General features: G+C 40.2%; 1 protein-coding gene across 2 annotated transcripts in view; it reads right to left on the bottom strand.

Moving 5' to 3' along the window:
- Positions 1 to 9,840, bottom strand: part of LOC117251372 (interleukin-1 receptor type 1) — a 35,701-nt gene extending 25,861 nt beyond the window's left edge. The window contains exon 1 of one of the 2 annotated variants that reach the window (XM_033617619.2): positions 9,671 to 9,840. The gene's annotated coding sequence lies outside the window, so the exon portion shown is untranslated. Of the gene's footprint in view, positions 1 to 3,529; positions 3,703 to 9,670 lie in introns of those variants that run through there. The other variant, XM_033617618.2, reaches the window with a different exon arrangement.
- Between the last annotated feature and the right edge of the window lie 3,851 nt (positions 9,841 to 13,691).

Here is a 13,691-nt window from a genome sequence, read left to right as displayed (position 1 = left end):
ACTGCTCTACAGATTTTAGATGGCGGCAGCAAATACTGTCTTTTCTGTTTGTAAGATTTAGGATTCATGTGACAGAGTGCCGTGCTGTAAACTGAGGTCTGAGGTAGTGTTGGACAGAAACCAGGCAGACCCTGTTGGGAAATGGGCCTCACTAACTGAACAAATTTGTGCAATGTTTGATGACAGCGAGGAACAAGTGTCCATGTATCTCTGTTTGCATACGGCTAAGTGTTGGTTGACTGCCTTGGCCTACAAATCTGCTCAGTTGTGCGAACTTTGTCCATCTGTTTGTGGGACAGAGGTTGCATAACAGACTGAGGAGCAATCACAGATCCAAGGTTGTGATAACATGAACCATAGATCGGACAAACAACATGGAGTTTTTATTATTTTATATTGGCAGTACAGTTCATAAGAATATTTACTGTTTATTGGGGTTGGATACTGAACTGCAAACTTTAGAGGGAACTGACTAGGACTGTGTCCAAAACCATTTTCATTGAGAAGTACCTGCAAGGCTGTCCACATCTAACCTGAGGACTCAGGTCAAACACAGAAGATGAACAGTTTTACATTCTTTATTATTTCTTACCACTGAAATTAGATTTTTGTTTTAACAGAAAGCTCAAAAAAGGTTCCAGTGGGTACCGAAGTCCAGGTTCAGGTATCAGTTCAAATGCGAAGGGTACTCAACTCTAATCTAATCTAATTTAATCTGATCTAATCTGATCTGATATTTTACTGTCATTGTGTAGTAACAGTACACATATGAAGCAGAGTTATGCCACAGCAACGTACAGAACATATTCACACACAGTTAATGGTTAAACTGGAAAGAAACAAAGGAAATAATGAAGTGAGAAGGAAGAGTTGCAGTGATTTGGTCTGAGCGGCGGTTGAATGCATTGCTGACATGAGTCACTACAAACATGGAGATTCCAGTCATGATTTACTGACAGCAGCGGGACAAACGAGAGGCAGCAGCAGCAGCATGGTGCACTTTCACCTCATGTTCTTTAAATAGTTCAAACTGAACAACTGACAGACTGTGAAAGAGTGGAAACACTCCCTTGTTTGTTTCTTTGTTTTTCTAACCAACAGTCTGAAACCCAACCATCTTTAAATTACTGTGATATGTTAAATCATTTTTATCCAACTATAAGTCCAAGACCCAACAATCTTTAAATAACAGTGATACTGGGGTTATTTTTACTGTTAATTTATCTGTGGTTTTATTTCTTGAATAATTGATCAATTATCTATAAAATGTCAGAGAAAATGCACATTACAGATCTGAAGGTGATGTCCTGAAATTATTTTGCATCCAAAGATATTCAGATATTCACATCGTACCGTTAACTGGCTCTCCTGCAGATTTGAACACAGATGTGAAACTATCAGGGAGTGTAATATTCTCATGTCAGTTAAAGGAGTGTAATATTCTCATCTCATGTCAATTAAAGGAGTGTAATATTCTCATGTCAGTTATAGGAGTGTAATATTCTCATGTCAGTTAAAGGAGTGTAATATTCTCATGTCAGTTAAAGGAGTGTAATATTCTCACATCAATTAAAGGAGTGTAATATTCTCATGTCAGTTATAGGAGTGTAATATTCTCATCTCATGTCAGTTAAAGGAGTGTAATATTCTCTTGTTCCTAGAGAGAGTGCTAAGTGCTAAGTGCTAAGCAAGCAAAAAACATGTTTTTTTTAGGGGAAGAGGATGTGATCCCAAATGATAATGAGAATTGAAACAGCATGTCCTCAGTAGAAGCTGAAATATAAGCATCACACCCAGTATGCCAGCGTACCAGTCACACAACCAGTCAGGACCAGTAAAGCTTTGTTATTTTTCTTCGTGGTCATAATTGGCAAACAAGGACATGCTGTTAATTTCACATGACATGTTTCACATTACATTAATACACTTTGAATGTGTTTTACAAGAGGTTAAGATTCCTCTATCTGCTGAGAGGAAATATGCACATTCTCATGTTCTGCCTCTAAACCAGTTTATTTTTAACTTTCTCTGAGAAATGAAAGATGCAGGACCATCACGCTGTGGAAACACTGAGATACAACAGCGAGTACTGCTCTAATGGAACGATTAGAAACAACATGGAAAATATTCTGATATCAACGACAGATTTCAGCCCCTGACTAAGAAACCCCTGGTATTATTGGTGGAAATGCCCCCCCTCCCCAGTGTAGATTAGAATGAGGATTGATGGAGAGTTGAGGCCATTTAGCTTGTGGGAGGATTTTAAGCTACATGACTCATTTAGTGCTGAAAAGGGAAAACAATGGGAGTTACCCTTCCTAGCAGAGCATGAGAGAAAATGACAAGCAGGACCGAACCTGATGTTTCTCACAGAGGTCGTTGTTGTTAGTGTGAAGTGACAGAAAGTTCTCAGTCACCATCATCTCTGGCATTTTTGGTTTTGTGGTGAGATGCTCAACATGACTGCTGGCAGGTTTATTCACCTCTGCTTTTTCCACTGTTTGTTTTTGTTGTTTATTTAATTTAAAACTACATAAAATAAATGAGACGTGTTTGGGGCGGCTGCACCTGCATGTTTCACCATAATATTGTTTGTCTGTGAATATGACTTATTGATGATAATCAGCCAAGTTTCAGACCTCTTTAACAAACTTTGCCATCGATGCTCTGGTCCAGACTTTATTACAAAAAAAAACTGGTCACTGGAGACGCTCGTCATTGGTGCTACAGTCAGAGTCTTTTTAGATTTTGTCAAGTCAAATCTAAAGTCATCTGTGACTCAAGTCTGACTTGAGTCCAAGTCATGTGACTCAACCACACCTCTAGTTAACAGTAAACAGTCATTAACAGAGTTAATCTGACCTCAATTAAGAGTTTAGTCATCAATAAACCCACAGGTATCAAAGTGTGACACACGTAGCGTGGCCAACCTTCAGTTTCAGTTTTATGCTGTTTTGATAACCTCAGAATAATAAAGTGATTAATAAACTGCTGCACAACTTTACAGTTGAAATACAAGCAGAGAGAGGTTTCTTCACACGTTTGACATAACCTGAAGGATTCAGACCAACACTGAACAACCATCCAAAATACACCCGAGGTAGTTCATTATACTTTTTAGTTTAGTATACTATAGTTTCATTATAGTTAATGATAGTTTCATTATAGTTAATAATAGTTTCATTATAGTTAATGATAGTCATTTCTGATGGTTCAGTAAATACTGCTCTCCATGAATAGATTAAAAATAGTTGATCTTTACTGGATACAGCAGGTGTCTCTGGTGTAAAAGGATGTGTGTCTCCTTTGTGGACAGAATTACAACATACTCCTTAAAAATATGCAACTCTTAACGGTGAGTTCCTCCAAGCCTGGGAAGTCCTAGTATTTCTAACAAGGTAACGAGGAGCTGATCTGAGACAGACTCTGATTCTCCTGCAGTAGCAGAGTTTGTACTTTTAAAGTCAGAGACTGTAAAACAAACTTTAGTCCACTGATGACAGAATAGTGCATAATAAAAATGACTCACCTCAGAGAGAGCGACACAAAGAGGCACCGAACAGACGAAGGAAGGATGAGAAAGTGTTCACAACACTGCAGAGCTAACCAGAGGAAACCTCACCTCTGACCCTCGCGTGCAGAGCGAACACTCAACAGCGCGGCTCAGCCAATGACTGAACAGCTCTGTCCCACCTCCACGGGACGAAGGCACAAACAACTCAGACAAAGAGGAGGAAGACTGTGTTTGCATTTCACCCTTCAACAGTCTGTTCACCTTCCTTTGCGTTTCAACACACTTGTTAAAGGGACAGGTTGGATTTTACTGAGGAGGAGGCAGAGGTCCCACAAGCAGGCAGGAGAATCATCATGAGGATAAGCGACGTTCTGCTGTGGACCAGGCAGCAACAAAATGTGCTTTAACCACCAAAAAAAATTGATATCAGTTAAAGTTAACAGATTAGAATATTTTCTCTGCTTTATGAGGGTCATAAGGACAGAGGGATGTCGTATGCTTACTCAACTCCAATGGCGTTGGTTATTTCTTTAGCGCAATGGTCAGGGAAACGCTCTTTCTTTTTAAACGACGACGATATCGTAGTTTGCAGCAGATTGCTTTTTCTAGTCGTGCCGGTTAACGTTCAAACTCGGGTGGTGTCGCTTTAGATGCGTTAGCATGTTAGGCGTGTTTCCAAGTACATATCCGACCGCTGTTCTGCAGTGTCGGCACACTGCTTTTGTCTTGTCCACTTGTTTATTTCCATCTTCGTATTTTACCCTGAAACCAAAGTGTTCCCAAACGGAGGACTTAAGGTTTGCGGGTGGGTCTTCAGGTTCGTCAGGCTCACTTGCCATGTTGTCAAAATGCGAGAATGCGCTGCACAAAGCGAAAGCGGAGATTTACGGGACTCGGTCCGTCACTCAATTATGTCCGTCTGGGAACTAGATATTTTAAATGGTTTGACTCGCAAAAACGGAATTAAAATAAAACAAAATAAAATAAAATAATATTCTGCGCCCAATAATTCGGTACAGGGTCGTGCCGAACCGAAAGTCGCGTACCGAACGATTCGACACAAATACATGTACCGTTACGGCCCTACCAAACAGTTGTTTTAATTTATCTATCTAAAGAACATAATTACATGTTCCTGTAAATACTGACATGTGGAAAAATGAGGCGTTTCTAAAACTGACTCCTTTTCATGTGCTGTCTGAACCACTGCTCAGACTGGCAAAGATTTATATACTCTATAATTCAGTAAACTACCTGTGACCCAAAACACTGACATGGAGCATCTGACAGAGACATTTTTGGTTCCCATCACTGCAGTTGACTTAGTTGGGCAATTCTTCCAAAAACCACAGTAAAACCAAAGTGTGGTTCTGCAGAGATGTGAATCCGCCTCGTGCAATCCCCACAAGACACAAACATTCATTCAACGAGTTTGTCCACATCGACCACGGTCCCCAAGTAAATGTCCCTTTTCAGACAGAAAACAGTCACAACATGAACTACACACTCAGTCACAACATGAACTACACACTCAGTCACAACATGAACCTGAACCGTTCCTCTCAGAATGTCTCTGTGGTCTTTATTAACAAAAGTGTTTCATTATCAGGATCTGTAGTTATCTGCTCAGTGACGATGATGTGGGGTGATCAAGCCTGTTTATTTTGGATTTCCACTAATGGACTTTTACTCAGCATCCTGACATCAAAGAAGAATTGGTGACCAACCACTGGGTCAAATATAGACCTTCACTCAACTGATAAGCTCTCAACAACCCACACATCACCAGATGTGACGGGAGAGTTTACAACACTTCGCAAACTCTGGAAAGGAAACAAAGAGACAGACTCAGCCACATGGTCTGAAAGGTGTTTCAAACGTAACTTTATTATTTAACATGTTGGTGTTGGTGTTAACCATGAAGAAGATTCAAGTTGAGATGCCACTCTGACACCAGGTCCCCTATGGTGCAGACGTGTGTGTACTGTATGCTAATGTGATAACACCCACCTTTCCCTGTGGTTGTCTTTTAAGAGGACAGACAGAAATGCGGATTCCAGGAGCCAACATGTTGATTGTAATTTTATGCTTCACCTTTCTTTCTATTTCAGTGCATATATATACACATGTACATATATATATATATATATACAGTACAGGCCAAAAGTTTGGACACACCTTCTCATTCAATGTGTTTTCTTTATTTTCATGACTATTTACATTGTAGATTCTCACTGAAGGCATCAAAACTATGAATGAACACATGTGGAGTTATGTACTTAACAAAAAAAGGTGAAATAACTGAAAACATGTTTTATATTCTAGTTTCTTCAAAATAGCCACCCTTTGCTCTGATTACTGCTTTGCACACTCTTGGCATTCTCTCCATGAGCTTCAAGAGGTAGTCACCTGAAATGGTTTCCACTTCACAGGTGTGCCTTATCAGGGTTAATTAGTGGAATTTCTTGCTTTATCAATGGGGTTGGGACCATCAGTTGTGTTGTGCAGAAGTCAGGTTAATACACAGCCGACAGCCCTATTGGACAACTGTTAAAATTCATATTATGGCAAGAACCAGTCAGCTAACTAAAGAAAAACGAGTGGCCATCATTATTTTAAGAAATGAAGGTCAGTCAGTCCGGAAAATTGCAAAAACTTTAAATGTGCAAAAACCATCAAGCTACAACGAAACTGGCACACATGAGGACCGACCCAGGAAAGGAAGACCAAGAGTCACCTCTGCTTCTGAGGATAAGTTCATCCGAGTCACCAGCCTCAGAAATGGCAAGTTAACAGCAGCTCAGATCAGAGACCAGATGAATGCCACACAGAGTTCTAGCAGCAGACCCATCTCTAGAACAACTGTTAAGAGGAGACTGCGCCAATCAGGTCTTCATGGTCAAATAGCTGCTAGGAAACCACTGCTAAGGAGAGGCAACAAGCAGAAGAGATTTGTTTGGGCCAAGAAACACAAGGAATGGACATTAGACCAGTGGAAATCTGTGCTTTGGTCTGATGAGTCCAAATTTGAGATCTTTGGTTCCAACCGCCGTGTCTTTGTGAGATGCAGAAAAGGTGAACGGATGGATTCCACATGCCTGGTTCCCACTGTGAAGCATGGAGGAGGAGGTGTGATGGTGTGGGGGTGTTTTGCTGGTGACACTGTTGGGGATTTATTCAAAATTGAAGGCACACTGAACCAGCATGGCTACCACAGCATCCTGCAGCGACATGCCATCCCATCCGGTTTGCGTTTAGTTGGACGATCATTTATTTTTCAACAGGACAATGACCCCAAACACACCTCCAGGCTGTGTAAGGGCTATTTGACCAAGAAGGAGAGTGATGGAGTGCTGCGGCAGATGACCTGGCCTCCACAGTCACCGGACCTGAACCCAATCCAGATGGTTTGGGGTGAGCTGGACCGCAGAGTGAAGGCAAAGGGGCCAACAAGTGCTAAACACCTCTGGGAACTCCTTCAAGACTGTTGGAAAACCATTTCAGGTGACTACCTCTTGAAGCTCATGGAGAGAATGCCAAGAGTGTGCAAAGCAGTAATCAGAGCAAAGGGTGGCTATTTTGAAGAAACTAGAATATAAAACATGTTTTCAGTTATTTCACCTTTTTTTGTTAAGTACATAACTCCACATGTGTTCATTCATAGTTTTGATGCCTTCAGTGAGAATCTACAATGTAAATAGTCATGAAAATAAAGAAAACGCATTGAATGAGAAGGTGTGTCCAAACTTTTGGCCTGTACTGTATATATGTATATATATATATATATATATATATATATATATATATATATATATGATGTTATAACATGATTACCATGTATAACATTTAAATCTGAATTAGTAGTGTCTGTTGACCACTTATTTATAAGTTGGTAATATCCTGTTGCAGACAATGTGTGTTTGGTACCATTCAATAGCAGACAGCGCCTCGTTGGTAAATATGGAAGCATTAGAAATGTTCCAAGTTTCATTAACTATCTAGGAAGCAATTAAAGTAAATTAAACTTTAAACTAGCAAAGATACAGGAGGGGAGGAGTGAAATGTCCCGCCAGTGACAGTGAACTGCTCCTACTGGACATCAGCCAGAGACAGACAGTTGGCAAGGCCAATCACAGCACAGAGGGCGGAGCCTGCCTGCCAATTCCAACCCCTTTTATCAACTATAAGATGAGAAGAGACTTTTTGTCTTGTTAAGTAAAGTTTCTTTAAGAAGTTAAAGAAAAAGAAGAACTTGAAGTAGAACTTTTCAGAAGCTGGCGGGCCATGCTGGGCCCCATCCAGCGTGGCCCCGCTGGGCAATTTGATTGCATCCTGAGCAGAACTGAACATGCTGAAACCCAACAGAAAGAACTTTATGCCACAAGGTCTGCCTAACTCCTGTGTCCTGGACCAACAAGGTCAGGACTGAAGAAAGGCAGACTCCTGCATGCCCACACTGGGTGTGTAAAGATGACATGGAGGGCCAAGCTCACCTGAGCCAAAGTTGCCATGTAGGCTCAAGAACGCCCAAAAGTGCCCAAGGGCTCAAAGAAGTTCGACCGAGGAGGACCAGCTGAGCAGGCTGCCCCGTGGGACAGCACCAGGAGCGGTTCACACCAAGGAGCAGCGCTGCTTTCTCCTCTTCCCCCTCCAGAGCATCTTCTTTCTGGTCTGCTACAACTCAGGTGAAACAACATAATTTTCCAGTGCTGGGGTTTGATGCGTAGTTTAATAAGTATGGTAGGGAGCATTAGATAAAACTAGGATTTCCCCTAAGTTTTCAGATGATTCCCTTTTTTTTGGCTTTCCATGCCTCTCAGCTGTTGAATGGTGCTTTTCACAGGTCCATGTTAAAGTTTCCTCTGATAATTATCTCACCATTGCTCACTGCTTCATCTCGTTCACTCTGGTCATTCATTCATTAGCATCGCTGTATTCATTTCATTCCACTCATAGTTGCATTTACTCATTGCCTTGTCTGTTATTAGTTGTATTGTGTCTTGGTCTTCTGTGTCAGTAGTTTAGAATAAATGTTTGTCTATAAAGTCGTTGTCTTGGTTTTCTGTAGGATTACATTCAGTCACTTTACGGTTGCAAAGATTCTGGCTATTTGAGCTCTATTTGAATTGACAAGTGATAATTAATAATTTCCCCAAAGTGCGTTAAACATTCTTGTCTGATCAGCAAGAGGTGTGGTTTTATTAGTCTGACTATGAAATTATATCGCTGGATGAATAATTAAAGTGGTTATGTTTAATAATTCTTATTAACGTCACTTTTTCCTAATATTGAGCTAATCAAACCCTACAGTATTCATGGTGAAAAACGTAGGCACCTGAATAAACTGTTTATAATCAAACAAACCTTACATATGTAATAGTGGAGAATGCAAACCCTAAATGAATCATATCAATCAAACTTTTCATACAAAATGGTGGAGAATGTCGGCAAGCATTTATTTAATAAAAGCTGCCACAGAATAAATTATAAATTAGGTAACAATCAATATTTCCTACAATGATGATCATGATGGTGATGTCTTCTGAGTTTTGGATCTTTTGAGACCTTTTTAATGAGAAAAAACGAACAGCTTTTTTTTTTGAGTAATTGATGATTTGTAAACTGCAGCAGTGGTGAACATGCACGTGTGTGAGTCAGCACTCACTTCCTGCTGACAGATCCTGACAGATTTAAACATGACTCATTCAGAGTCACAGCAGAGCAACATGACTGAACTGTTGTTCTGCCCCACTGTAAACTTCTGTTTCTTCCACCTGTAAAAAAAATCATTTTGTGTCTCCAGTCGAGTTCAGGTTTATGAAAGAGAAGAAACAGATGTGGAGCAGGTCGTCCTACAGTCAGTCAACAGCGAGGACAGATGTGTAGCAGGCCGTCCTACAGTCAGTCAACAGCGAGGACAGATGTGTAGCAGGTCGTCCTACAGTCAGTAAACGGCGAGGACAGATGTGTAGCAGGTCGTCCTGCAGTCAGTCAACGACGAGGACAGATGTGTAGCAGGTCGTCCTGCAGTCAGTTAACGACGAGGACAGATGTGTAGCAGGTCGTCCTGCAGTCAGTCAACGGCGAGGACAGATGTGGTTGCACAGAGTACTATAATGATCCCAACTCTCATGTTACAGTGTTCAGAGAACTCACCCGTCTGACTCGAGTCGTCCTGTAAAGGCAGCAGTCTCCTCAGGTCACATGACAGTCCTGTAAAACATCTTTTAAAAAAAGAAAAACACTGAAATCTGAGTTCAGGTCTGTTCCAGCTGTGACTTCCTCTTCTGTGGAGACTTCAGCACATGTTGCAACTTCCTTTTCAGGATCTGTTGAAAGCCAGCGAGTGTCCTAATGTGTGAAGCAATAAGAGGGAGGAGAACAGGCTGGATCCTGCTGCTCAGATGATTCACACCCTGCTACTGTTTTAATCTGAGAGGACACAAGTTAATTCATATAAAGACACAGATTGGTGTTTGTCCCACTCTGTTCTGTCACAGTAATCCTTAATTATACTCATTAATCCTTAATGACACTCATTCATGTCAGGTTGATGAGAGCAGCCGTCTGGAGTTCATGGTTTATGTTTCTGTCTCTGAAGGCTCCATGTAACACTCTGTCATGTGGAGCCCTCTGGTGGTTGCTCAGGGAAACGTGAGATTAAAATACTGCAGACAAACTGATCAAATCGTCCTCTAAATAAAAAAACACAGATAACTTGGACTTGTGAATCACTACTAATATATGTCATCACTGTTTTAAATATGAAACTATTTTTATTTTCTGTAAATAATTCTGACTTTATATTTACATTTAACCACAGGTTTAAACATATATATATATATATATATATATATATATACATATATACAGTACAGGCCAAAAGTTTGGACACACCTTCTCATTCAATGCGTTTTCTTTATTTTCATGACTATTTACATTGTAGATTCTCACTGAAGGCATCAAAACTATGAATGAACACATGTGGAGTTATGTACTTAACAAAAAAAGGTGAAATAACTGAAAACATGTTTTATATTCTAGTTTCTTCAAAATAGCCACCCTTTGCTCTGATTACTGCTTTGCACACTCTTGGCATTCTCTCCATGAGCTTCAAGAGGTAGTCACCTGAAATGGTTTCCACTTCACAGGTGTGCCTTATCAGGGTTAATTAGTGGAATTTCTTGCTTTATCAATGGGGTTGGGACCATCAGTTGTGTTGTGCAGAAGTCAGGTTAATACACAGCCGACAGCCCTATTGGACAACTGTTAAAATTCATATTATGGCAAGAACCAATCAGCTAACTAAAGAAAAACGAGTGGCCATCATTACTTTAAGAAATGAAGGTCAGTCAGTCCGGAAAATTGCAAAAACTTTAAATGTGTCCCCAAGTGGAGTTGCAAAAACCATCAAGCGCTACAACGAAACTGGCACACATGAGGACCGACCCAGGAAAGGAAGACCAAGAGTCACCTCTGCTTCTGAGGATAAGTTCATCCGAGTCACCAGCCTCAGAAATGGCAAGTTAACAGCAGCTCAGATCAGAGACCAGATGAATGCCACACAGAGTTCTAGCAGCAGACCCATCTCTAGAACAACTGTTAAGAGGAGACTGCGCCAATCAGGCCTTCATGGTCAAATAGCTGCTAGGAAACCACTGCTAAGGAGAGGCAACAAGCAGAAGAGATTTGTTTGGGCCAAGAAACACAAGGAATGGACATTAGACCAGTGGAAATCTGTGCTTTGGTCTGATGAGTCCAAATTTGAGATCTTTGGTTCCAACCGCCGTGTCTTTGTGAGACGCAGAAAAGGTGAACGGATGGATTCCACATGCCTGGTTCCCACTGTGAAGCATGGAGGAGGAGGTGTGATGGTGTGGGGGTGTTTTGCTGGTGACACTGTTGGGGATTTATTCAAAATTGAAGGCACACTGAACCAGCATGGCTACCACAGCATCCTGCAGCGACATGCCATCCCATCCGGTTTGCGTTTAGTTGGACGATCATTTATTTTTCAACAGGACAATGACCCCAAACACACCTCCAGGCTGTGTAAGGGCTATTTGACCAAGAAGGAGAGTGATGGAGTGCTGCGGCAGATGACCTGGCCTCCACAGTCACCGGACCTGAACCCAATCCAGATGGTTTGGGGTGAGCTGGACCGCAGAGTGAAGGCAAAGGGGCCAACAAGTGCTAAACACCTCTGGGAACTCCTTCAAGACTGTTGGAAAACCATTTCAGGTGACTACCTCTTGAAGCTCATGGAGAGAATGCCAAGAGTGTGCAAAGCAGTAATCAGAGCAAAGGGTGGCTATTTTGAAGAAACTAGAATATAAAACATGTTTTCAGTTATTTCACCTTTTTTTGTTAAGTACATAACTCCACATGTGTTCATTCATAGTTTTGATGCCTTCAGTGAGAATCTACAATGTAAATAGTCATGAAAATAAAGAAAACGCATTGAATGAGAAGGTGTGTCCAAACTTTTGGCCTGTACTGTATATATATATATATATATATATACACACACATATATATCTGTGTATATTTACATATATATACATACATATATATATATATATGTATATATATGTATATACACTAGGGCCGTAACGGTACATGTATTTGTGTCGAACTGTTCGGTACGTGACTTTCGGTTCGGCACGACCCTGTACCGAATTATTGGGCGCAGGATATTATTTTATTTTATTTTGTTTCATTTTAATTCCGTTTTTGCGAGCCAAACCATCTAGTATATCTAGTTCCCTGACGGACATAATTGAGTGACGGACTGAGTCCCGTAAATCTCCGCTTTCACTTTGTGCAGCGCATTCTCGCATTTTGACAACATGGCAAGTGAGCCTGACGAACCTGAAGACCCAACCGCAAACCTTAAGTCCTCCGTTTAGGAACACTTTGGTTTCAGGGTAAAATACAGAGATGGAAATAAACAAGTGGACAAGACAAAAGCAGTGTGCCGACACTGCAGAACAGCGGTCGGGTATGTACTTGGAAACACGTCTAACATGCTAACGCATCTAAAGCGACACCACCCAAGTTTGAACGTTAACCGGCACGACTAGAAAAAGCAATCTGCTGCAAACTACGATATCGTCATCGTTTAAAAAGAAAGAGCGTTTCCCTGACCATCGCGCTAAAGAAATAATCAACGCCATTGGAGTTGAGTAAAATTGTTTAAACTGCACTTTAGATATAAGCATGTTTTGTTTACTGCACTTTAACAAAGTGGGAAAGCTAAGTAAGTTCCTAGTAAAACTGAATCTGAGCAGGCTTTAAAGCTGACCAGCTGCACTATACTTTTTATTTTAATTGAGTAAAACTGTTAAAGCAGAAATGTATATTTATATTTTTCATTCAAAAAATGTGTTAAAAAAACAGCAGGATTTTATTTTTCACTTTAATATTTCTATTTTCATTCAAACAATGTGGAAAAGCAGGATTTTATATGTATTTGTTTCATTCAAAAATTGTGTAAAAACTGCTGTGGTGGTATGTTTTAATAAGGTTACCAATAAGTAAAAGATATTTAATAGTTGTCTATTTTTTTTCATTACTGTACCGAAAAAAACCGAACCGTGACTTGTGTACCGAGGTACGTACCGAACCGAGATTTTTGTGTACCATTACACCCCTAATATACACATATATATATATATATATATATATATATATATATATATATACACACACACATACACATATATATGTATATATATATATATATACACACACACACATATATGTATACATATATATATGTTTAAAACATAAACCTGTGGTATATATATACACATATATATGTATGTATATATATATATATATATATACATATATATATATCAATCAATCAATCAATCAATTTTATTTATAAAGCCCAATATCACAAATCACAATTTGCCTCACAGGGCTTTACAGCATACGACATCCCTCTGTCCTTATGACCCTCACAGCTGATCAGGAAAAACTCCCAAAAAAACCCTTTAATGGGGAAAAAAAAACGGTAGAAACCTCAGGAAGAGCAACTGAGGAGGGATCCCTCTTCCAGGACGGACAGACGTGCAATAGATGTCGTACAGAACAGATCAACATGATAAATTAACAGTAATCCATATGACACAATGAGACAGAGAGAGAGACAGAGAGAGAGAGAGAGAGA

The sequence above is a fragment of the Epinephelus lanceolatus genome, chromosome 14 (genome assembly GCF_041903045.1).
Source record: "Epinephelus lanceolatus isolate andai-2023 chromosome 14, ASM4190304v1, whole genome shotgun sequence".
Lineage (NCBI taxonomy): Eukaryota > Metazoa > Chordata > Actinopteri > Perciformes > Serranidae > Epinephelus > Epinephelus lanceolatus.
Note: the sequence above shows the minus strand (reverse complement) of the source record. Positions and strands in the feature narration are given on the sequence as shown.